The following is a 22,904-nucleotide window of genomic DNA, read 5'->3' on the forward strand; positions in this document are numbered from 1 at the left end:
AGCATACCATTAAAAGTCTGGATAAAGCATACCATGAATATCTTTCAGAAAAGCAGAAACGTTGATGTTTGCCAAGCCTGTGGGTTTTGGTATCAATTCGTACAAAGGAAGGAATTCTATGTTGCCTGTCAGGAAATGACAGGAAGACGTGGTTAGACTGGAGACATCCTTCCAGTTACAGTTCAGCTGATTGCAAAGCTCATTTGAGAAATGAGCAATTCCTTTTACCCCAGCCCAAGTTTTATCCAGCTTTTTCCATTTCTGTTCAGCTGTCATTTTTGATGGAAGTCTAGAATTCTCGGTGTGGGGTGCTGACAATGTGGAAGGTCAAAAGGTGACAGGACACGACTGTAGCTCCAGCATTATTCGATACTAATGGCTGCTGTCTCAGTAATTCAATCCATCTGTTGGCACTGTGCATTACAGTCTCTCTCGCTCACTTTAACCCGATTTACTCAGACCCTTGGAGTTCCAGTAGACTTCAGTTTAAAAACTGACTTCGAATTTACTGGCTACACGTACGTGGACTATTGCTTGTGCTGCTGTCTCGGATTAAAGGTTTGGCCTTGAACAGCTTGCATGACATGCACTTACTTAGGATATTCCTGCAAGTTTTCCTTCTTTGTGCTGTAGTTTGCCATTTCTGGTTGGACATATTCCTGGAGGTGTCATCACATGACCTCCCACCTCCAACCACCCCGCCCCCATGCTCCCGCCATTGTTCACCCGACATGTCCATACTCGCAGCGCACTGCCTTCCCACGCCAATTGGAAAGCGAATAGATTCTTCATTACCTGACTGGATGAACATAAGAACATAAGAAATAGGGGCAGGAGTAGGCCTTATGGCCCCTCGAGCCTGCTCCACCATTCAGTATAAAAAGTGTCTGATCTTCGACCTCAACTCCACTTTCTTGCCGGATCTCCATATCCCTTGATTCCCTTAGAGTCCAAAAGTCTATCGATCTCAGTCTTGAATATACTCAATGACTGAGCATCCACAGTCCTCTGGGGTGGAGAATTCCAAAGATTCACAGCCCTTTGGGTGAAGAAATTTCTCCTCATCTCAGTTCTAAATGCCTGACCCCTTATCCTGTGTCTATGCCCCCTAGTTCTAGACTCTCCAGCTAGGGGAAACAGCCTCACAGCATATACCCTGTCAAGCTCCCTCAGAATCTTATATGTTTCAATGAGATCATCTCTCATTCTTCTAAACTCCAGAGAGTATAGGATGATTCCTGACTGTCAGTCAAACAAGCATTTTTTCCAACTCCAATATTTTTTTAAATTAGTAAACAAATGTTCAAAGCAATTTTTTTTTATGCCCCAATGATTTTTCTGCTGGGTTGCTTGCCACAGTCTACTGGAGATTAGTCTTTAATTCCTGGAGACTCCAAGGCAATCCTGGAGGGTTGGCAATCCTAGTGCGATGTGTGTTTGTTTCAAATAAGACCACATTCTGCTGTCTGTAAGTGAAATGAGTTTGGCAGTCCCAACCCAGTTCGCAGTGACACTCCTGAGTTTGAGGTTAAGGCATTTTTTGAGCAGAGGGAGCTTTACTCTGCACACAGCTATGTATATATGTAAATATGCACACACATATATATGCATATACATAAACACACACAAATATATACATGTAAATATACACACACAGATACATATAAAAATACAATGTACACACACAGATATATATACATATACATATACATATACATACACACAGGTATATACATGTAAATATACACACACAGATATATATAATATATCAGCAAGGAATCAAGACCAATTATAATCTTTAAGTGAAGAAGAGTTAGATGATGGGGTTAATTGGACCAGGGCATCCAGAGATAATTTAATTAACATTTTGAAGTCATACATTCTGTCCTAATTTTTTTATAAGACTTTGAATTAACATAAGAACATAAGAAATAGGAGCAGGCGTAGGCCATTTGGCCCCTCGAGCCCACTCCGCCTTTCAATAAGATCATGGCTGATCTTTGACCTCAACTCCACTTTCCTGCCTGATCGCCATATCCCTTGATTCCCTTAGAGTCCAAAAATCTATCGATCTCAGTCTTGAATATACTCAACGACTGAGCATCTATCGCCCTATGGGGTAGAGAATTCCAAATATTCATGACTCTCTGAGCGAAGAAATTCCTCCTCATCTCAGTCCTAAATGTCCGACCCCTTATCCTGAGACTATGTCCCCTAGTTCTAGACTCTCCAGCCAGGGCAAACATCCTCTCAGCATTTACCCTGTCAAGCCCTCTTAGAATCTTATATGTTTCAATATTATTATTAATATTATTATTTGTAATTAAATAGTATACATACGCCAATTTGGGAAGCAGAGAGGTAGAGTTCATTGCAGCATAGGAGTTTCTCTGCATTAAAGGCTGAGTAGCTGGGATTTGCCATTCAGGGTCTTACAGTGCCACCACTGGTGGGAGGGTGTAATTACAGCATGACACGTTTACATAGGAAATTCCCATTATAAATATGGGTATAGCAATTTATAATGGAAAGTTGACACGTATTGCACTCAGACATAGGATTTCAAATGTATTATATATATACATTTTTGAAGCTGAGAATACCCTGCAAATTGGTTTGTAAGATGTGTCAGTTGGCAGTAGATATCTGGTATTTAGCTTCTTTACACAGAGTTATGAGGATGTGGAATTCACTTCCAGGGTTAGTGGCTGAGATAGAAATTATGGGGGCAATTTTAATCTATTTCATCCATCGATAAACTGACAGGATCGGTTGTAACGCGAGTTTTACACCCCTCCCGATTTACTCTCCATTGAAGTCAATGGACAGTAATATTAGGCGGGGTGTATAACTGGCGTTCCACTCGATCCCGTGGATTTCCCGCCCAACAAGTTAGGTTAAAATTACCCCTTATGTCACAATTCCATATTAGATTGGATAGGTGGATGAAGGGGTTGGGTAAATGTGATTCGGACTATCTGCTCGTTGGAGGGTGAACACCAATGCGGACTGGCCAGGCCGAATGGCCTGTTTGAGTTATTACTTCTATGTATTTCTCGATCCAAGTAAACATAACACAAATACAAATTAAATTGAGCCTATTTAGATAATTTCTACCAAAAGTAAACATCTCTATATGTTACAATGCTCTTTCTTACAATTGGGAATACATTAACAGATTCCTTGAAGGAAATGTCTTTGCATTTCCCATGGGAATGTCTGCTAGCAGTGAATAAGAACTATGCAGTAAGAGAGCAGTGCTCGGTGTAAGCAGCAGTATTATAAACAGGAAAAATATTCAAGCTTATTTATATCCTTTGAGATCTAAACATTACAAGGTTACTGAGGGGCTCCCTTGATGGATCAGTGATTTCAATCAGTGAATAGCTGAGCCATTTGGAGCAGGGAGATCCTGGTTTGAAGCCCTGGCCTTGTGTTGAGTTAGAAGTTAGAGCATTACAATTGGTCCCAGCATCCCTGGGCTAGGGAGGGTAAAGTTCAGCTGGGTTCCTGCTCCCGCCCACAGTCGAATTGCCTGTGTGCATTCATTGTCCATTCATCAGACATAAAGAATGGTCATTTCAGGGAAGTACCAGGGGGCTGTTCACACCTGGGATTCTGTACTCTGCAATAGTTAGTGGTTTCGGATGGGGGAAGGGGATTGGCAGTAAAGGTGGTTTTACAGTGTAATACAGGTTAGAATGTAAAAGTTTGGTCAGGGCAGAAGCAGATGGAATAGCACGTTATGACTGGGGGCTTTAATTCACTGAACAAAAGGGAAATTTTATAAATCTAAGGTTTCAACTGTGAATTCTGGTAAAATGCTCCTTTCAACGTCATGTCAAGTGTACTTATCATGGATTGCGAGTGCAATGAAGTTATAGAGGGCTGGGCCATTGGGAAGCAGCAGCCTCCTGAGTGTAGTTTGTGGATTCTGTCACAGTCAGGTGTAGCAGAGGATCTTGTGTACGTGGGAGTCACTTACAGATATTATGTCAGCTCCACAATTGGACAACTGGCTGGCTGCCTTGTTAGACGCAGTCTAGCAGCTTCTGTAACCAAAACCCACTTTTGCTCACATCCCTGCATGGTTTCCATTGGTGGTGGGCAAGGGGACAGAGGTTGTGGGGAACTGACTTGTGTTCCAGAAGCACATTTCGCAGTGGTACAAGAGAATGATCCTACAGACTGAGATAAAGCCCATGAGAACACTAGTCAAGTCATTTCGGAAACCTAGTCAATCTGTGGACACAGAGGGAGTAAAATTGGTATTGGGCTGTAGTGCAAAAGGAGCGACAGCGAATCAGCGGCTCGTTTTCCGCCCTGCCTGATTTTCTTCACTTCATTGACTTCAATGGAAAAGAAACTCGGGCGAGGTGTAAAAGGGGTTGCAGATTCGCTATTGCTGGTTTCGCACGACTGCCTATGACCAATTGCAACCCCACTGTGCTTCGCTGTTAGGAGGTGGAGCTGCTTTGCAAATGTCACACTTTGTGATTAAAAATAAATAAAAAGGAATATTGACATACCTTCTGAGGAGGTTTGGTTTAGTGGGTTGATTGTGCGTCATATGGGTCCAGCCTCCCCAAAGGGGGAACGATGTATCTGGGTATACGGAAACATTGTCCAAAGGTGATAGAGAAAAATTACATGGCTGCGGGGGGTTAAATTATGAGAACAGGTTGCATAAACTTGACTTGTATTCCCTTGAGTCTAGAAGATTGAGGGGTGATCTAATCGAGGTGTTTAAAATGTTAAAAGAATTTGATAGGGTAGATATGGAAAAACTATTTCCTCTGGTAGGGGAATCAAGAACAAGGGAACATAATCTTTAAAATAGAGAAGGGCCATTCAGGAGCAAAATCAGGACGCACTTTTTCACACATAGGGTAGTACAAATCTGCAACCCTCTCCCCCAAAAGGCTCTGGATGCTGGGGGTCAATTGGAGCTTTGATGACTGAGATTGTTCGATTTTTGGTAAGTAAGGGTATCAAGGGATATGGAGCAAACGCTGGTAAATCGAGTTGAAGTGCAGATCAGCCATGATCTAATTGAATGACGGAACAGGCTCGAGGGCCTGAATGGCCTACTCCTGTTCCTAATGTTCTTTTGTTCCTGTAATGTTTTCTCGTTAGAATTAGTATGGTTAGGATTGATGGACGGTGTAATCAAGATCTTTACTGATAACGATGCACATGGGTAAAGTTGTCACATTCGGGGATTGATGTTGCTTTGAGGCCACTACTCACCGTGCTTCTTAAATGCAGAGATCAGTTTTTTTTCCCGATTGTACCAGAGATACACATCAAAGGCTTTTTTGGTGATGTACAATTCACGACTTATGGCAAAACTCCAAACGTGACTGAATGTTAAAATTTCAGCCTGCCAAAGTTAAAATCAGTTTGAAAACCATGATACAAAAGTCTAAATAACACTAATTGTTGTCCGTGCTTAGCATTGCCAAAGGGACTAAGGGTCACATGTAAGAACTGCTGACATTTTGACTTGAGTCCCTTGCGTCTCCGTGTGGCCACTAACCCAGTAAATCACCCAACTTCAAAAAGTTATGTTTTTTTAATATTTCTGCAAATGTTTATCAAAAGAACCAGGCCCTCACTTCAGTCGTGCCACCAAGAATCAGACACTCCCAGTCCACAAGCTGACAGGTAAGAAAATGCTGTAAATTTAAAGGAACCGACTAACAGAACCTCAACATTCCCAAATTGGGTCAACCTGAGGTATTTAGGGACAACCTGTCCTCCCAAATACCAGCCGAATTTGGGTCACTTTGGATTCAGAATTCGGTTTGATACTCATGTTGTGAGTTATTTTTATTAATCACATCTATATTAAAAGTCTTGCTGTTAGCTTGTACTTCCTGTAAGCTCGGCTCAAAGTAAAACAGCAGCAAACTAGAGCTTAAGAGGTACCAGTCAAAATCAAGAAAAATGGCTTAAAATAAAATCCTTGCTCCTGCAAATGCATTGGGTGTTACGTGTCATGACGTCCCGATTGTTATAAATCAGTGGGGTAAATTTTGACTTTTGGTTGGGGGGGGTGTGAAGAGGCCCCCGCGACTTTGAGGCCCAGGCCTAGGGTTGCTGAGAGCAGTCCAGGAGAAAAATCATAGGGCCATTAAAAAAAATTGTGTTTTTTTTTTCATTCTCTTTGAACACTTTAGTTATAAAAATATTGGCGATGGGAATAAAGGCTGTTTGACTGACAGTCAAAATTATCCAATCGGGTAGTAAAGACTGTGCTTGCTTTCTGTTTGGCGTGGGAAAGCAGTGCGCTGCAAGAACAGATATATCAAGCGGCCAATGGCGGGAGCTTGGGGTTGGGGCAGATGGAGGTGAGAGGTCATGTGATGAAACCTGTCCACTCAGAGTTGGCAACTCCACCTAGGCCTCATTTGAATATGACTGGCGAGCTGTGGACGCCAAATAGGCGTCTTGAGGTCTCTAGCCAGCAGGAATGTCGTCCAGCTGGGATGCCAGCGATAGGTGCGAGGAATTAAACCGGTCGGAGTGTACCCGGTGCATGCTCTGACCAGTTCTCTCCTAAAATGGCAATCGGGGTCCTATGTACATCATAGGACCTCATTTGCATTATAAATGGGACTACCGCCTGACTCGGGGAAACGCTCTGGCCGACCAGCAGTAGGCCCCGGGAAACACTGCTTTGGTCGCAGCGACAGCAGGAAAGGGGCGGCAGGTCATTCCCCACCATTTTCGGGGCATTACCGCCCCGTTTCTGCAAGGCAGGAGGCCTCAAAATTCAGCCTGGTGTGCGCTCTAACTCGTAGTGAGCAATGCCACAAGGGATCTGGTCATAACAATATGTGGTCTGAAGTATAATCTCTTGAAAAATGATTTTAAGAGATCATTCTAACCATCACACTAATTAAGTACTGAATGAAACAATTATTATAGCTGGCTTCTCCTGAATTGGATAATGATTCAAACAGCTTCCATTCTGTACACCATTTATTCTAGTAGACAACAAGGTAATGGCAGATTTATTAAACAAGTAATTTGTATCCGTTTTTGCAGTAGAGGAAGAGGATAAAATACCAGTGATAGGAGGGAAACTAAAAATAATTCAAGCGGAGGAACTTAGTAATAAAATGGTAATGGAGAAAACCATGAGACTTAAAATAGGTAAATCTCCATGACCTGATAGTTTCCAACCGAGAAATAGGTGAGGGAATTGCAGAATGGTTGGTCATAATCCTTCAAAGCTCTCTTGATTTGGGAATTGTGCCCTTTGCCTGGAAATTTGGTAATGTCACTCCATCATTTAAGAAGGGTGGGAGAGAGGAACCAGGTAATTACAGGCCTGTCAGTTTAACATCAGCTGTTGGCAAGCTACTAGAATCTGTCATTCGGGATCGGGTGACGGAGCACTTGAACAAATATGAGCTGATCAGAGAGAACCAACGTGGCTTTTTTAAGTATAAGCCATGTCTGATTAATCTAGTTTAATTTTTTGAGGAGACCATTAATAAGGTAGATAAGGGAGTATCTATGGATGTTATCTACATGGTCTTCCAGAAGGCATTCGATAAGGTTCCACACAAGAGATTATTAGCAAAAATGAGAGTGCATGGAACTGGAGGTAGCCTTTTGACTTGGGTTGGAAATTGGTTGGGAGGTCGGAGACAGAGAGTGGGGATAAAGGCTAGATGCTCTGATTGACAGGATGTGACAAGTGATGTTCCCCAAGGATCTGTTCTGGGGCCTTAACTTTTCACCATATTTATTAATGACTTGGATGAAGGAATAGAGAGTTGTATATCCAAGCTTGCAGATGTCACTAAGTTAGGAGGGACAGTATGTAATGCAGACAGGAGCAGGAAGTTACAAAGGGACATAGACAGATTAAGTGAGTGGGAAAAACTATGACAAATGGAGTTCAACGTAGGCAAGTGTGAGGTCAGCCACTTTGGACTCAAGAAAGATAAATTGGTATATTTTCTAAATGGTGAGAAAATAGGAACTGTAGAGGAGCAAAGAGATTTGGGAGCTAGTAGACAGGAACAAAAAGCAATCAAAAAGGCTAAAGAAATGTTGGCCTTTGTCTCAAGGGGGCTGGAATACAAAAGGGAGGAAGTTATGCTTCAGTTGTATAGAGCCTTGGTCAGACCCCCATCTTGAGTACTGCACCTCAGGAGGAATATATTAGCCTTGGAGGGGGTGCAGCGCAGATTCACCAGAATGATACCAGGGCTTAGAGGGTTAAATTATGAGGATAGGTTGTATAAACTTGGCTTGTATTCCCTTAAGTATAGGAGATTGAGATGTCAAGAACAAGGAGATATAATCTTAAAATTAGAGCTAGGCCACTTAGGACTGAAATCAGGAAGCACTTTTTCACACAAAGTTCAGTAAAATTTGGAACTCACTCCCCTAAAAGGCTGTGGATGCTATGACAATTGGAGCTTTCAAGACTGCATAGGGAAGGGCAAGAGAATGAAGGGATTTAAATGAAAGGATAAGAATTTTAAATTTGAGGCATTGGAGGACTGGGAGCAAATGTAGGTCAGCGAGAATGGGGGTGATGGGTTTGCATGGAATAGGATCTGAGCAGCAGAGTTTTGGATGAGCTAAAACCTATAGGGGATGGAGTATGGAAGGCCAGCCAGGAGAGCATTACAGTAATTGAGTCTGGAGGTGACAAAGGCAGGTGGACTGAGGTGGGAACAGAGGTGGAGGATGTTAGAGAGGTGGAAGTAAGCAGTCTTCATGGTGGAGAGGATATGGAGTCAGAAACTCAGCTCAAGTTTGAAGAGGATGCCAAGGTTGCAAACAGTCTGATTCAGCCTGAGACAGTGGCCAAGGAGGGGGTGGAGTTGGTGGAGAGGATCCAGTTTTTGCTGGGAGCCAAAGACATTGGTTTTGGTCTTCCTAATCACGGCTCATCCAAGACTGGATGTTGGACCTTCAGTCTGACAGCAGACAGGTACCACTCTCTGTTCATGATAGCCCATTAGAGAGTGCCACACAAAATGTCCATTCACAGGTCTTTGCTAACCAACAGTTTTAAAGTTTTAAACACAGTAATGCGGATAAGTGTGCAATTATCTCCACTTATAAGACTTGGTAATTATGAGGTAATTCAGTACATTACATTTCCAACTTTCAGCCCCTGATGTGAAACAACACAATTTTTTTTTAATGATATGATGTTTTCACCCACTGTTTAATCAGATATGTGATCCCATTAGCAAATGTTTCCTGGCAGAGAACGCCTGGGAAATAGGAATGCAATGCCTTATTGAATTACTGTATAAGCAGTAACATAAGGATGGTGACAAGAGAAGTACATTTGTGTTTATTGTATTAGGTTAGAGGTCAATATTACACACACATCTCCAGAGAAGGCAGCTCAATAAACAGGACTGGGTGTAAAGCTGTTTCTCCATGGCTATCTCTATCACAACAGCACACATTTCCACGCTTTGTGCCCACCTACTTCTATGTTTTCTGATATCTGTGAGAGTTTATTGACATTATTACCTCTTATCACCTGTTAGAATGGAATCTATGTAATCTTGCTGCCATCTCCCAGTGCAGTTCATTGAAAATCCTTGTTTTCATATACAAATCCTTCCATGGCCTTGCCCCATCCGACCTCTGACTCTGGCATATTGTGCATCCCAGGGTGTCAGTCGTGGCTCTTGCCTCTGAGTCAGAAGGTCATGGGTTCAAGCCCCACTCCAGAGACTTGAGCACATAATCTAGGCTGGCACTTCAGTGCAGTAATGAAGGAGTGCTGCACTGTCGGAGGTGCCATCTTTCGGGTGAGACATTAAGCTAAGGCCCCGTCTGCTCACTCAGGTGGACATAAAAGATCCCATGGCACTATTTGAAAAAGAGCAGGGTAGTTGCCCCAGTGTCCTGGCCAATATTTATCCCTCAACCAACACCACCGGATTATCTGGTCAGTTATCTCATTGCTGTTTGCAGGACCTTGCTGTATGCAAATTGATTGCTGCATTTCCCAACAGAAACTACACTTCAAAAGTCATTCATTGACTGTGAAGATCTTTGTGGGATGTGCTGAGATCATGAAAGGCACTATATCAATGCAAGTTCTTTCTTTCTCATTTGGTGATAGAGCTTTCACTTGTCTAATTCCTATCCTTTGAAACATCCTTTGCCTTGCTAGTTCCCTCCCCGCCCTTAAAAGCCTCAAAATCTTTTTGACTAAGTTTTTGGTCAACTCTCTGAATTCTCTTGCACCCTTTTCCATCAATTCTCTCATAGATGAAGCACTTTGGGATGTTTTATTGCATTAAAGGTGCTGTACAAATACAAGTCGCTGTTGTCCAGAAACAAGTTAAAGGGATTCTGAGTTTAGGCAAACCTCTCCTCACTGCCCAATAACATTTGCTAATGGTTAGGCCCCTTTTCTTCCCCCATTTAAAATTCTGAAATTGCCCCTGATGTCTCCCAACTCTTTAAAGGTGTTTGCACCGATGACCTGTGGATGTGATATCAGCCAGTCCAAAATGACAGTTTGCTCAATATTTTTTCAAAGACAGTTGCCTTTTTTAGAATAAAAGAAAACAGATTTAAAATAAATCCAGTGTAACCTCAATTCACCAATACCACACAATTCAAACACTATAAGCATAGAATGTGTTACTCATATTACACTTGGCTGATTAATTCAAATATCGAAACATTTATGAAAACAATGTCGAATTCCTAACTGTATCGAAAGGGTTAGCATACTAACATACAACAATGACAGACAGGAAAAAGACCCTCTTATTTATCCAGCCTGTCCCACACAACTCCCCACCCCACCCGAAAACCATGTAATCTCCCGGGAGAGGTGTAAAACCAGATAAAAACGCAGATAGTAAATTCTATCTGATTCAGAAAGTTAATCTAATCTACATGTGGCTCTCACTGTACCCGTCTTCCAACGTGACAAAGGACAGCTTTTTAAAAGCTCTGCCTTGAATCTAACGGAATCTAATTGTGATGTTGAATCTAACTGTGTTACTGAATCAGTTACCAAATCTGACACAGCTACTTAATCTAATAGTTATTGAATATACGCGTTCCTGAATCTTTCACTGCATCTAAAAGTGTTATTTATCTAACTCTGTTGCTGAATCTCAGTGTTATTCAATCTGACAGTATTACTAAATGTGTGTTACCGAATCTCCCAGTATTATCAGTGTCCCTCACTGCTGTTCCAGCCCCCCATTCCCCGGCTCTCGCTGTTCTGGAGGTGGTGCCTTTGCTGAAGGTGAAGGTGCGGCGGAGCCCAGACCTTCCCCGCGATCCGCCCATCACCTTGCGGGCAGCGGAGCTCACAGACGCAGGTAGAAGGCAACGCCTTTAATGAGGAAGGGCGGCTTTAGGAGGGAGAGGTGTACGGTGAGGGGGAGCCGGGCTTCCCGGCTCGGTGTGTAGAGGGGCGGGGACCTCGGCGCTGTAGACTGCCCCCCACCACCTCCTCCTCCTCCACCCAGGGGCTGGCTCGGCCCTTCCTTCACTGTGTGCTGGGGGAGTGGGTGTGCAGGCCAGCTATGTGTGTAAGAACTGGGGTCTGGGCACCCTCCGCTCAGCGGCACGGCCCCGGGTAGTGAGAGCGGGACACACACAACACACACAAAGCAAGCGCTGCACAGCCAGCGAGAGACTCGGTGTTACAGGGAGGGGGAGAGAGACACTGGACAGAGTGAAACTCGGTGTACAGGGGGAGAGAGATAAAGACTCGGTGTACAGGGGGAGAGAGAGATAAAGACTCGGTGTACAGGGAGGGGGAGAGAGACACTGGACAGAGTGAAACTCGGTGTACAGGGGGAGAGAGATAAAGACTCGGTGTACAGGGGGAGAGAGAGATAAAGACTCGGTGTACAGGGAGGGGGAGAGAGACACTGGACAGAGTGAAACTCGGTGTACAGGGGGAGAGAGAGATAAAGACTCGGTGTACAGGGGGAGAGAGAGATAAAGACTCGGTGTACAGGGAGAGAGAGATAAAGACTCGGTGTTACAGGGAGGGGGAGAGAGACACTGGACAGAGTGAAACTCGGTGTACAGGGGGAGAGAGAGATAAAGACTCGGTGTACAGGGGGAGAGAGAGATAAAGACTCGGTGTACAGGGAGAGAGAGATAAAGACTCGGTGTTACAGGGAGGGGGAGAGAGACACTGGACAGAGTGAAACTCGGTGTACAGGGGGAGAGAGAGAGAGAGAGAGAGATAAAGACTCGGTGTACAGGGAGAGAGAGATAAAGACTCGGTGTACAGGGGGAGAGAGAGATAAAGACTCGGTGTACAGGGGGAGAGAGAGATAAAGACTCGGTGTACAGGGAGAGAGAGATAAAGACTCGGTGTACAGGGGGAGAGAGAGATAAAGACTCGGTGTACAGGGACACACACCCCACATAGACTAGATGTACAGAGACTCAGTGTACAGATAGGAACAGTGTGCAGAGAGACACGCACACAGACTGGGTGTAAAGGGGAGAGAGACACTGCAAAGAGAGAAACTCGTTGCACAGAGATACTCAGTGTACAGGAAGAGAGACTCAGTGTAGACACTGCAAAAACAGAGCGATACTCTGCACAGGGGGGAGAGAGAAAGCCTAATGCCACCCCAGCACTCACAGCCCAGCTCAGAAGTCTAAGGGACGAGGACAATGATAGGGTAAGAGACACTTGCTGTGTGTACTGTATGATTTATTGATTTGTTTTAATGCCTCCACTTCGGTAATTGATCGGGCTTTGACTGCCAAGTGTTGCTAAAGAAACATTTCTCCGCTCTTTTGTTCCTGTTGCCAATGTATGTCATTACTCCGAGCATTTGTTACTCGCCACGTTGCTCTCAGTGAAAGAAAAAGAAAAGGCACAAAGATAGTGTGTGTGTGAGAGAAAGGAATATTTGTCAGCCGAATCCTAATTTTTCGTCTATTTCAGTTCAAAGCGTGCCTCACTCCATCTGTCACACATTTATCTTTGTGTGCAGATCCCCGTGCATTCACCGGCTTGATTTCAGTGGAGGCTCACAGGCTGCTCGCATTAGTTGCATTTTAATACTGGTGCTCGCAGTTTGCTGGCAGAATTTAGAGCCACGGTAGAAAACAAAACTGGTGCTACAATGCTGCCATCAGAAGAAGGGAATCGATTTAATAGGTAAATGTGGGAAGCCAGGTGTCGAATGCTAGTCTCCTGGGATCTGACCTATACAAGAGCCATGTGACTGTGCCCATTAATGATTTGTAAAGGTCCCAGGTTCAATTCCTGCTCAGGGGTGAGTTAGCTGATCTCAGTAATGGGGGTGTTATGTTTGGCCGCTGGCCCAAAGTGGGAAAAAATAATCCAAACACCTGTTCTTTATTGCTGTCCAGTAACCTTTGCTCAAATGGCCTCAGCCGATAATGCCCCACACAGTTAAATAGTCTGCTGTCTTGAAAATGTGTCAGCTCAACGTGAAGAATGGGAACCTGGATGAGGTGCTGGAGGGTGCCATACGTTGATGAGAGGCAATGCGTTCGGGAGAGGAGAAGGTGAGAAAATTGGGTAGAGGGAATCTGTAGCTTCTATACTGTGAACTATGCATCGCAGGCACATTGCTCAGTGATTGTCTATAATTTCTATACTGTACATAGTACGTGCTGCTTTTAAATGATCCAGTCTGTATACATTGTGTATTTTTGGTCTGAGACGCAAATGTCCTTCAAAGAGCCCGTCAGTATCCCCAGTTCTCATTTATAAAGGAGATGATGGTATACAGTTCAGTGTAGATTACAGAGCATTAAGTGATCGGGTTGTCACTGATCCAAACCCTGTGGGTACTTGGAGGAGATCCCTTAAAGGGCACTAAACTTACTGTGAAAAAATAGTGAACAGGTACAAAAATTAATTAAAAAGGCTGATGGAATGATGGCCTTTATCTCAAGGGGGCTGGAATACAAACGGTTGGAAATCATGTTAGTTATATAAAGCTCTGGTTAGATCCCATTTAGAGTACTGCGTTCAGTTTTGGCACTGCACCTTAGGAAGGATATATTGGCCTTGGAGGGGGTGCAGCGCAGATTCACTAGAATGATACAGGGGCTAAAAGGATTAAATTATGAGGACAGGTTGCATAGACTAGGCTTGTATTTACTTGAATATAAAAGATTAAGGGGTGATCTAATTGAGGTGTTTTAAGATGATTAAAGGAGTTGTTAGGGTCGATAGAGAGAAACTATTTCCTCTGGTGGATGAGTCTAGAACAAGGGGGCATAATAAAATTAGAGCTAGGCCGTTCAGGGGTAATGTAGGAAGCACTTCTTCACACAAAGAGTAATGGAAATCTGGAAAACTCTTCCCTCTCAAAGCTTTGGATACTAGGTCAATTGAAAATGTCAAAACTGAAATTGATGGATTTTTGTTGGGCAAGGGTATTAAGGAATATGGAACCAACGTGGGTAGAAGTAGTTAAGATCCAGATCAGCCATGATGTAATTGAAAGGCGGAAGAGGCTTGAGGGGCTGAATGGTCTACTCCTTTTCCTATGTTCCTAAATTAAATAATATTATCATAAGCCAATCCAATTCAAGACTTTGTACAGATTGTTACAATATGCAAGTCTGTCTGGTGAAAGACGCTCAACAATTTCAATTCAGTGAGTGTCAACAGACTATTTTACTGTGTGGGGCATCACTGGTTGAAGCCATTGAAAAAAAAATCAAATTGGGTTTGTTAGTTAGTTGGTAAATGTCTTCACCTTTGATCAAGCCACTTCTTTAAGTCACAGAAAGTTTTGCTAATTGAATCAATGAGGTCACTTACCACAGATGCCATTTGGATATTAAGCCAGAGAGGCAAACAATTAAGACTCTTACAGATTCAGACTTGTGCACTTTCTATTAAAGGTTTGTAATCTCTACTGAATAATAATCTATGATCTTTTGGCCTCCGATGCCTGCTGTATACTGATCTAGATCTATATACCATGTATCAAGCATTCTGCTGATGATTTCCAAATGGCAGATGTTGCCTTGGAATATTGATGAGCCCTTTGTGACTTAGAGTGAAGATCAGTAGATGGACAATGTTTGGGATCTGTCACCTTAAATAGTTTAAGTTCAAACTTTCCAAAAAATATCACTTTGTAAAGTTATTTCAATACTAATTCCAGTTTTTCTTCAGTTGTACAATCACCGTTTGTGAGTTCAAGTTCACAAATGACGTTTTTGTTAATCATACATAATTTAAAACTCGTACAGCGGAAAATTATTGAACTAATTTAACTACCATGTTGGTAGTTGATGGATGTTGTGTGTTTATATGCCTCTTTTTTGAAAATTACGTTTAAAACATCTGTTTTGAAGTCCCATAACTTCTCAGAATTGGACTGCTTATTCTGCTTTTTATTCGGGTGTAATTACAAACAATTGCTGGAAAATATAAACAGTGGTCAGAGAAAATTGCTGTCAACAGATCCTTTGAAATTATTTAGACACAAGTCAAGATAGAATGCTGAGTAATCTGAATTATTGCCATAGTACAATTTTTTTTATTCTTTCCACCCCCCCCTCTAACTTCCTCTCCCCCTCTACTAAAAGTGCTTACTGATGCTGTTTCATGGATGCTGGCTCCCCTCAGGAACTCAACCAAATGGTCATTCAAGACCAAAAGTATTCACAGGCTATTTGACCACAGGGCATCACAGCTGAGCTTCTCCCAGTGTCCACTCTTCAGCTGGACTCGCTGGATGTTGATCAGGAGCAGGATCCCGGGCTGATTTGTTTTTCCTTCTCGTCAGCTCAGGGGCCTAAGGCCAGTTGCAGTTCACCTGCTGCAGCCCTGGTTGATCCTGGGGATCTTCCTGGTGTGTGTGGATTTGCAGCACACCAGGCAGTGCATTAAACTAACTGATCCAACAGGTAAGTGTTTGTCATATTGGTGAGGAGAAGAGAGTATCATTTTATTCACGTTGACATCACAGGAGTGATGCCTTGGCATCTTCACCACCTAAAATGCCATGACATTGCATTCGGTGTCTTAGTGTAACTCATGAATAAATCAGGGGTCAAAAGCTCTCCTAACTTTACGGAGATGACGTTACCCCTTTAAAAACAACAGTGCTTTAGAAATGGCCAGTTCCCTAACCCAATGCTGTGGTAACCCTTACTCCTGAAATCAGCAAACTTTTCCCAAAAGTTGACTTTTTTAATTGGAAAATATAATATAAATAATGCAGCAATGTGCATCAAGCACAAACCTGAAATGTGTGTTCCAATGCTTTTAATGTTTCAATGTCTGTCCTCATTAAAGAAAAATCTGCAGGGCTATGGGGAAAGAGCAGGGGAGTGGGACTAATTAGATAGCTCTTTCGAAGAGCTGGCTCAGGCACGATTGGCTGAATGGCCTCCTTCTGTGCTGTTTGATTCTATGATTCATAAAATCTTTGTCAAATGCAACCCTTTCTAAATTAGTTTTGATTTAAATCGCACAGTGGCATTCCCCTTTGAAAAAATTGATGGCAATATGCTGAACTAGTGAAACCGCTTCATGGTATCTTTATCAGGATAATGTTTATTTCCCTTCAAATTTGAAATAGTAGGTTTTCATCGAGAAACCCAATTGACATTTACTTGTCATGAAACACAGTAGCAGCGCTTTAGAGAACATGATATCGCACAGCAGTCACAGAGGAGAGTTTTGTTTGTCTAAAGCACAAATTTATGGGAGATATGATCTCTGCTGTGAGATTCTCTCAACCTGCCAGTATGCCCACTTGCACGTACCACGCTACAGTCACGTAGATTGTCCCCTGTGCGATTACATTCTTTTTTACTGCAGATCTTGCTACTGATCATTGCTTAGGGCTCTGTTATGTAGTCATTGTGTTCAAAAAATAACTTGCATTTGTATCGCACCTTTCATGACCTCATGATACCCCAAAGTGCCTCACAGCCAAAGAAGTTTTAATGTAGGAAACACGGGAGCAAATTTGCGCTTAGCAAGGTCCGACAAATGGCAATGTGATAATGACCAGATAATCTGTTTTAGTGATGTTGGTTGAGGTATAAATATTGGGCAGCGGGGAGAACTCCCCTGCTTTTTCTCCAATAGTGCCATGGGACCTTTTACGTCTACCTGAGAGGGCAGAGGGGGCCTCGGCTTAACATCTCATCCGAAAGACGGCACCTCCAACCGTGCAGTGCTCCCTCAGTACTGTACAGGAGTGTCAGGCTAGATTATGTGTTCAAGTCTTCAGATTGGAATTTGAACCATGAACTTCTGACTCTAAGGGGCAAGCATGCTACCCACTGAGCCAAAGCTGCCACCAGGGAAGCAGTTTTTGAAGGACTGTTGGTTTCTTTTATTGCAAGCTCTCACCATCACCATAACATAATATTTTCAAATAGCTGCTAATATTGATGGGCAGGAGGCTATCCAAATGTTGGGGTGCATGCTGCAAATATAAAATATAAATTGAAAATACTGGAAATGCCCCAGCAAGCTGAAAGAGAAGAGATAGCCTAAGATTTTGGATGTGACACTTCCTCCATGTGTTGGTGTTGCCAACACGCTGGTGTCTGATTTAGAAATTACTGTTACTTTATGCCAAAATAACCTTTGGCATAGTCTTAATGACTCCCCTCCCCTGTTTGTATTACTGCCTAAGCAGCATATACCACATAGATTTCTATCTCAAGGCTCTCGATGTCAGGCCATTAGTACTTTTAAAACTCCTACGTGATAGATTTAGTGCTTGTTGAAATAATTTGACTTGCTGAGCAAATGCGTTGGTGCATTTAACGTGCAGTACAGTATTGACACAGGCTTCCTCCATTGCAGCAGGTTCTATCGAAACAACAGCAATGGAAAACTGTTACTGCCAGGGGAACCTGAGGGGATTAGGCTCGCTGTGAGATTATGGAATTCTTGTTTCTGCAGAAATTTAAGATGTGCTGTTGCAGCATGTCCAGCAGTGAGTTATGTGTAGGTTATAGATGACGATTCAGTCTTTACTCCGGGGGGAGCTATTCCAATTAATGGTGGTGTGTGCTTTTATTTACATTATGCAAATGAAGTGTCTGTAAAATCTGCCTGTTCTCCCAAAACCAGATGATTTTGCAAAGAGAGTTTCTTTCCCTGTTGACAGTCTGGTCTTGAGCTCTGTAAGACGTGCCTGTGGAAAGTGCCAAGTGTTAGCTGAGCACTTTCTTAATAAGTGATGGAGTCAAGGGACTGTGCAATTAACAGAGGGAAAACCAGCCCTATAACACTCCACCAGTTTGGTTTCCTCCTCCTATAGTTCAAAGTCTATAATGATGCACATCAAAGCTTCGTAATTCTGGATGTGAACCTAGGTTTAAAGGACTTCCTGCATAGAGCCGGTGTATGGCCAAGTCTGAGCTCATGCATATCATGTGACTTTGCAAAGTCATTTAGAAAAATCCTGTACATGTTATAGTGAGCCTGTGGGACCAACTGCAGATTTTTTGTGGTGAAATGTGAAGATTACTGCTAACTTCACTGACTCTGGGGCAGAGGTGGGGGGGGATTCCTCCTGTTGCTTTTACACTCATGCTGATTTTCTTTCAGGAGGAATTTCACCCTCCTGGTACTAACTTAAAAAATGCAATCAGAATAACATCGGTGGGTTTATGTCAAATTAATAAAACATTTTTTTTGTTCGTTGCACGAATGCTGTGATGAAGGAACTTGAAAACAGTAATTTGGCGGCGGTGGTGGAATCCTGTGCATGATTCTGTGACTGACTAACTTGCCCAATATGTACCTACACTATAATTTCCTCTCCCCTCCTTTCTTGGAGATGCTGAGTCTTGCTGTGGTATGGTTCATTGTGTGATGGCTGCATTCTGAAACCTCATCCAAGTGGTTAATCTTCTTGTGTGACCCCAGATATTGAATAGTGCCACCAGACGACTCAACCACGGGGGGGCATCACAGCCCAGCTTGATCCAGTCCCTGATTTGGCTCAGTTGGTAGCACTGTTGCCTCTGAGTCAGAAGATAATGGATTCAAGCTCCGTGCTAGGACTGAGAACGTAATCTAGGCCGACATCTCAGTCCAGTACTGAGAGAGTGATGCATTGTCGGAGATGCCAACTTTCAGATGTGATGTTAAACTAAAGTCCATGCTCCCTGTTCAGTTGCACATAAATGATCCCATGGCACTCTTTGATGAAGAGCAGGCGGTTCTCTCAGTGTCCTGGCCAACATTCTTCCCTCAACCATCACTACCAAAAGCTGATTAATTGAACGTTCATCTCATTTGCTCTTTGTGGGGCTTTGCTATGCACAAATTGGCTGTTGTCTTTTCCTACAAAATAACCGTGACTGCACTTCAAAGGTAATTCAGTGGCTGTGAAATGCTTTAGGACATCCTCAGACATGAAAGGCACACTGTAAGTACAGTTTCTTTCTTTTCCTTCCTTTACTCCTCCTTCATCCCGTCATTCCCTCCCTCCCACCCTCCTTCCTTCCTTCCTTCCTTTTTGCACAAGCACTTTCCAGCAGAGGTTATTTGTACCAGCTCAATTTTGTCCCACCTGAGGTCAGCTAATTCAGCACTGATCAGGAATCAAACCTGTAATCTTCCTGGTCCGTAATGCTCAGTTTCATTTTGGATACTGCATTCCCCACTGAGTAACTGGAAACATGTTCTCATTATTATTTCCATATTTATAATGTAAATTGCCTATGTAAACTCATCCCGCTGTAATTACACCCACCCACCAGTAGTGGTGCTGTAGCCCCTCAGTTTTGCACCTCCCAGCTCCTCAGCCTTTACTGCGGAGAAACTCCTTCACTCCAACCAACTCTACTTCCCAAACTGCCATAACTTTTGCTATTTAAACATAAAATTGAGGATAAAAATGAGACTTTAATAAAAACAGAAAAAGCTGGAAATACTCAGCAGGTCAGGCAGCGCCGATGGAGAGAGAAAGGTGAGGTTAACGTTTCAGGCCGATGACCGTTCGTCAGAGTTTAAATTGGGGTCTGAGTTACCTCTGCCTGCCCTGATGCAATTATTCCCCACCTTGTATTCTCTCCTCACCTGAAAAGGGTAACAATCATATCAGCTTGGCTCACACGGGGGCAGGACTCTCAGCCCTAGGTCAGAGAGTTGTGAGTTTGAGCCCTATTCCAGGGTTTGAACTCATTAATCTAGGCTGTCCCCACTGTCGCTGGTTGCACCCTTTGATTGAGATGTTAAACTTGAGGTCCTGTCTTGACGCGGACACTGAAGACCCCAGGGCACTATTCAGAGCAGAGCAGGGAGTTCTGCTAGTGGCCTGGCCATTATTCCTCCCTCGACCAATACTACCAAAACAACAGATCAGTTTGGTCCTTCATCCCATTGCTATTGGTGAGATGCTACTGATGTAGAACTTCTGTTGCAATTGCCTAAGAAACAGCAGTCCCTCCACATCAAAAAGTGTTTGTGTCGTTGAGATGTTTTGATGTGATAAGATACCATATAATGCAAATATTATTATTTGGACCCCTGATATTGAATGACTACCTTGCAATCACTCAGATAGTATTTCATTTTTTTCTCTTTCAACGTTAATTTTTAAAATGGCAAATTAAAAAAAGCAAATTAACTGAAGATTAGCGCTCTTAATTCCCTCCCCTTCTGCTTCTCTTCCTTCTTGAATGTGGCCAGAATTTAGCCGATTGTGACTGCGTCTTTCAATCCACCTCTGTCTTGGCCGCAGTGCACCGACTGGTGGGTTATGGATTGTCTCTTTAGGGGGAGAAAACATTCAGTTTAAGATTGTTCTCTGGATCTATGTTTCAACATTGAGCAGTGGGAATGTGCAGAGAGATCAGTTTAGCAGATGTTGTGTGGAGGAAAAGGATGGTGGGTTTGTAAGGATGAAAAAGTCTTTTAGTACTCAGTTAGAATCATCCAATCTTACAGCACAGAAGGAGGCCATTCGGCTCATCGTGCTTGTGCTGGTTCTTTGAAAGAGCTATCCAAATGGTTCCACTCCCCTGCTCATTCCTCATAGCCCTGCAAATTTTTCCAGAGTCTGGAACGAGCTGCCAGAGGCAGTAGTAGAGGCGGGTACAATTTTGTCTTTTAAAAAGCATTTGGACAGTTACATGGGTAAGATGGGTATCGAGGGATATGGGCCAAGTGCAGGCAATTGGGACTAGCTTAGTGGTATAAACTGGGCGACATGGACATGTTGGGCCGAAGGGCCTGTTTCCATGTTGTAACTTCTATGATTCTATGATTCTATGACATAAGAACACACTTCTACTGTTCAGCTCTGGTATTCTCACTGAGGGTTACACAGACTACAAGCACACTGATCTGACCAGGCATTAACCTTACACAGCCTACTTTTTAAATTGAAAAACCTGGATAAAGGGCCAAGGTACATAGTTCAGGCCACTATTAAGGTTGAAAGGAGTAGGAGAGAAGATGAGATAAATCAGTTAAGTAGAGGCGAGGTGACAACCAAGCTTCGTTCTAGCCATTATGGAGCCAACAGTGCTCCAACAGTTCCTGTTATACTGTTCTACTAGTGCCAGCCTCTTGGCTTATGCCATTGACAGTCTTCTGTTCTGGATGTGTTACAGTAGAGTTGCGATTTTGTTAAATGAGGGCAATGTGAACTCACTGCACTGCAGTTCAACTTCAATTGCACTGCAGCCTGGCACATAACATAGTCGCTTTGAATGTTCTCAAATGTTTGAAGTCTTTTGACGAATGCTGCATTACATATTTTACAACCAGGCTGATGGGTTTCTGTCAGTATGATATGTATACAATTCTGATTGGGCAGAAGCGAATAATTGGACTGTAATCAGCTGTAGGGGTTCAGATGATCGAAAGCACAAGACTTGTTTAGAGCTTTTCTGTATTGACATCTATCTTTTATAATGTGCTGTTATCCCAATAAAATGGAAGCAATGTTAATTACAGAGGAGTGTGTGAAATCTGGTGTGTCACATTTATTTGTATCTTTTTGCTCTGAGCAAGTCTGAGTGATTTATGTGTAACCTGGTGAGACTTGTACTTGAGAGCTGGCTTGTTCCTGTGAGCCTGACTGGGCTGAGGGAGAGAGGGAGCGCGTGCAGACACGCAAAACAATGTGGAATATACAGAGATATGCAGAACTATTATTGCGTTTACCTTACAGCATTGCCACCACCAGCAGTGCTGGAAAGTAAATGAGACAAGTTAATCTCCCGTGACCTTGACCACAGGGAGTCGAGACCAAGTGTTGTCTTCTCGTGAAGCTGGATAATTGGACCGTGGTGCGCAGCCATAATTCAGTTTCCATTTTAATGTCGTATGTTCGGTCCTTATATTTATTTTGCCATTATAAATTCCTTTGTTCACATTTATAATGGAAACTGCCCATGTAAGCTTATCATACCATAATTACACCTTCTTGCCAGTGGTGACACTGCAGCGCCTTCACTGGAGAAAGGGTGTAATTACATCGTGACAAGTTTATGCAGTCAGTTTCCATTATAAATGTGGACGCAGAAATTTATAATGAAAAAGTTGAGAGGATACAGATACATATTTCTATTTGGTAAGATGGATACAGAGATTGTGCCACAACTCTAGTAGTGTGGAGAACCTCACAAAAAGTTTTTTTGCCTCTTGCTGGTGAACATAAGAACATAAGAAATATGAGCAGGAGTAGGCTATACGGCCCCTCGAGCCTGCTCTGCCATTCAGTAAGATCATGGCTGATCTTCTACCTCAACTCCGCTTTCCCGCCCTATGCCCATGGACTGTGTCCATTGCTGCCTCTGGTCGTGTGATGAAGAATCACTTCTTCAGGTGGTTCTCTACACCACTGAGGGAGCATAACTGTCATTCCTTTTGGCTGTAGGTGGGATGAGTGCCGAGCTTGCCTGTAGATGCCAGCTATGCAGTTATC

At 43.1% G+C, this 22,904-nt stretch overlaps 1 protein-coding gene across 4 annotated transcripts in view; it reads left to right on the top strand.

Moving 5' to 3' along the window:
• LOC137329207 (PH and SEC7 domain-containing protein 3-like) overlaps positions 1-22,904 on the top strand; it is a 333,226-nt gene that overhangs the window by 64,434 nt on the left and 245,888 nt on the right. The window contains exon 1 of one of the 4 annotated variants that reach the window (XM_067994402.1): positions 11,286-12,671. The exons of 2 other annotated variants lie outside the window; for them this stretch is intronic. The gene's annotated coding sequence lies outside the window, so the exon portion shown is untranslated. Of the gene's footprint in view, positions 1-11,285; positions 12,672-19,890; positions 19,938-22,904 lie in introns of those variants that run through there. One more of the 4 variants, XM_067994403.1, reaches the window with a different exon arrangement.

The sequence above is a fragment of the Heptranchias perlo genome, chromosome 1 (assembly GCF_035084215.1).
Source record: "Heptranchias perlo isolate sHepPer1 chromosome 1, sHepPer1.hap1, whole genome shotgun sequence".
Classification (NCBI taxonomy): domain Eukaryota; kingdom Metazoa; phylum Chordata; class Chondrichthyes; order Hexanchiformes; family Hexanchidae; genus Heptranchias; species Heptranchias perlo.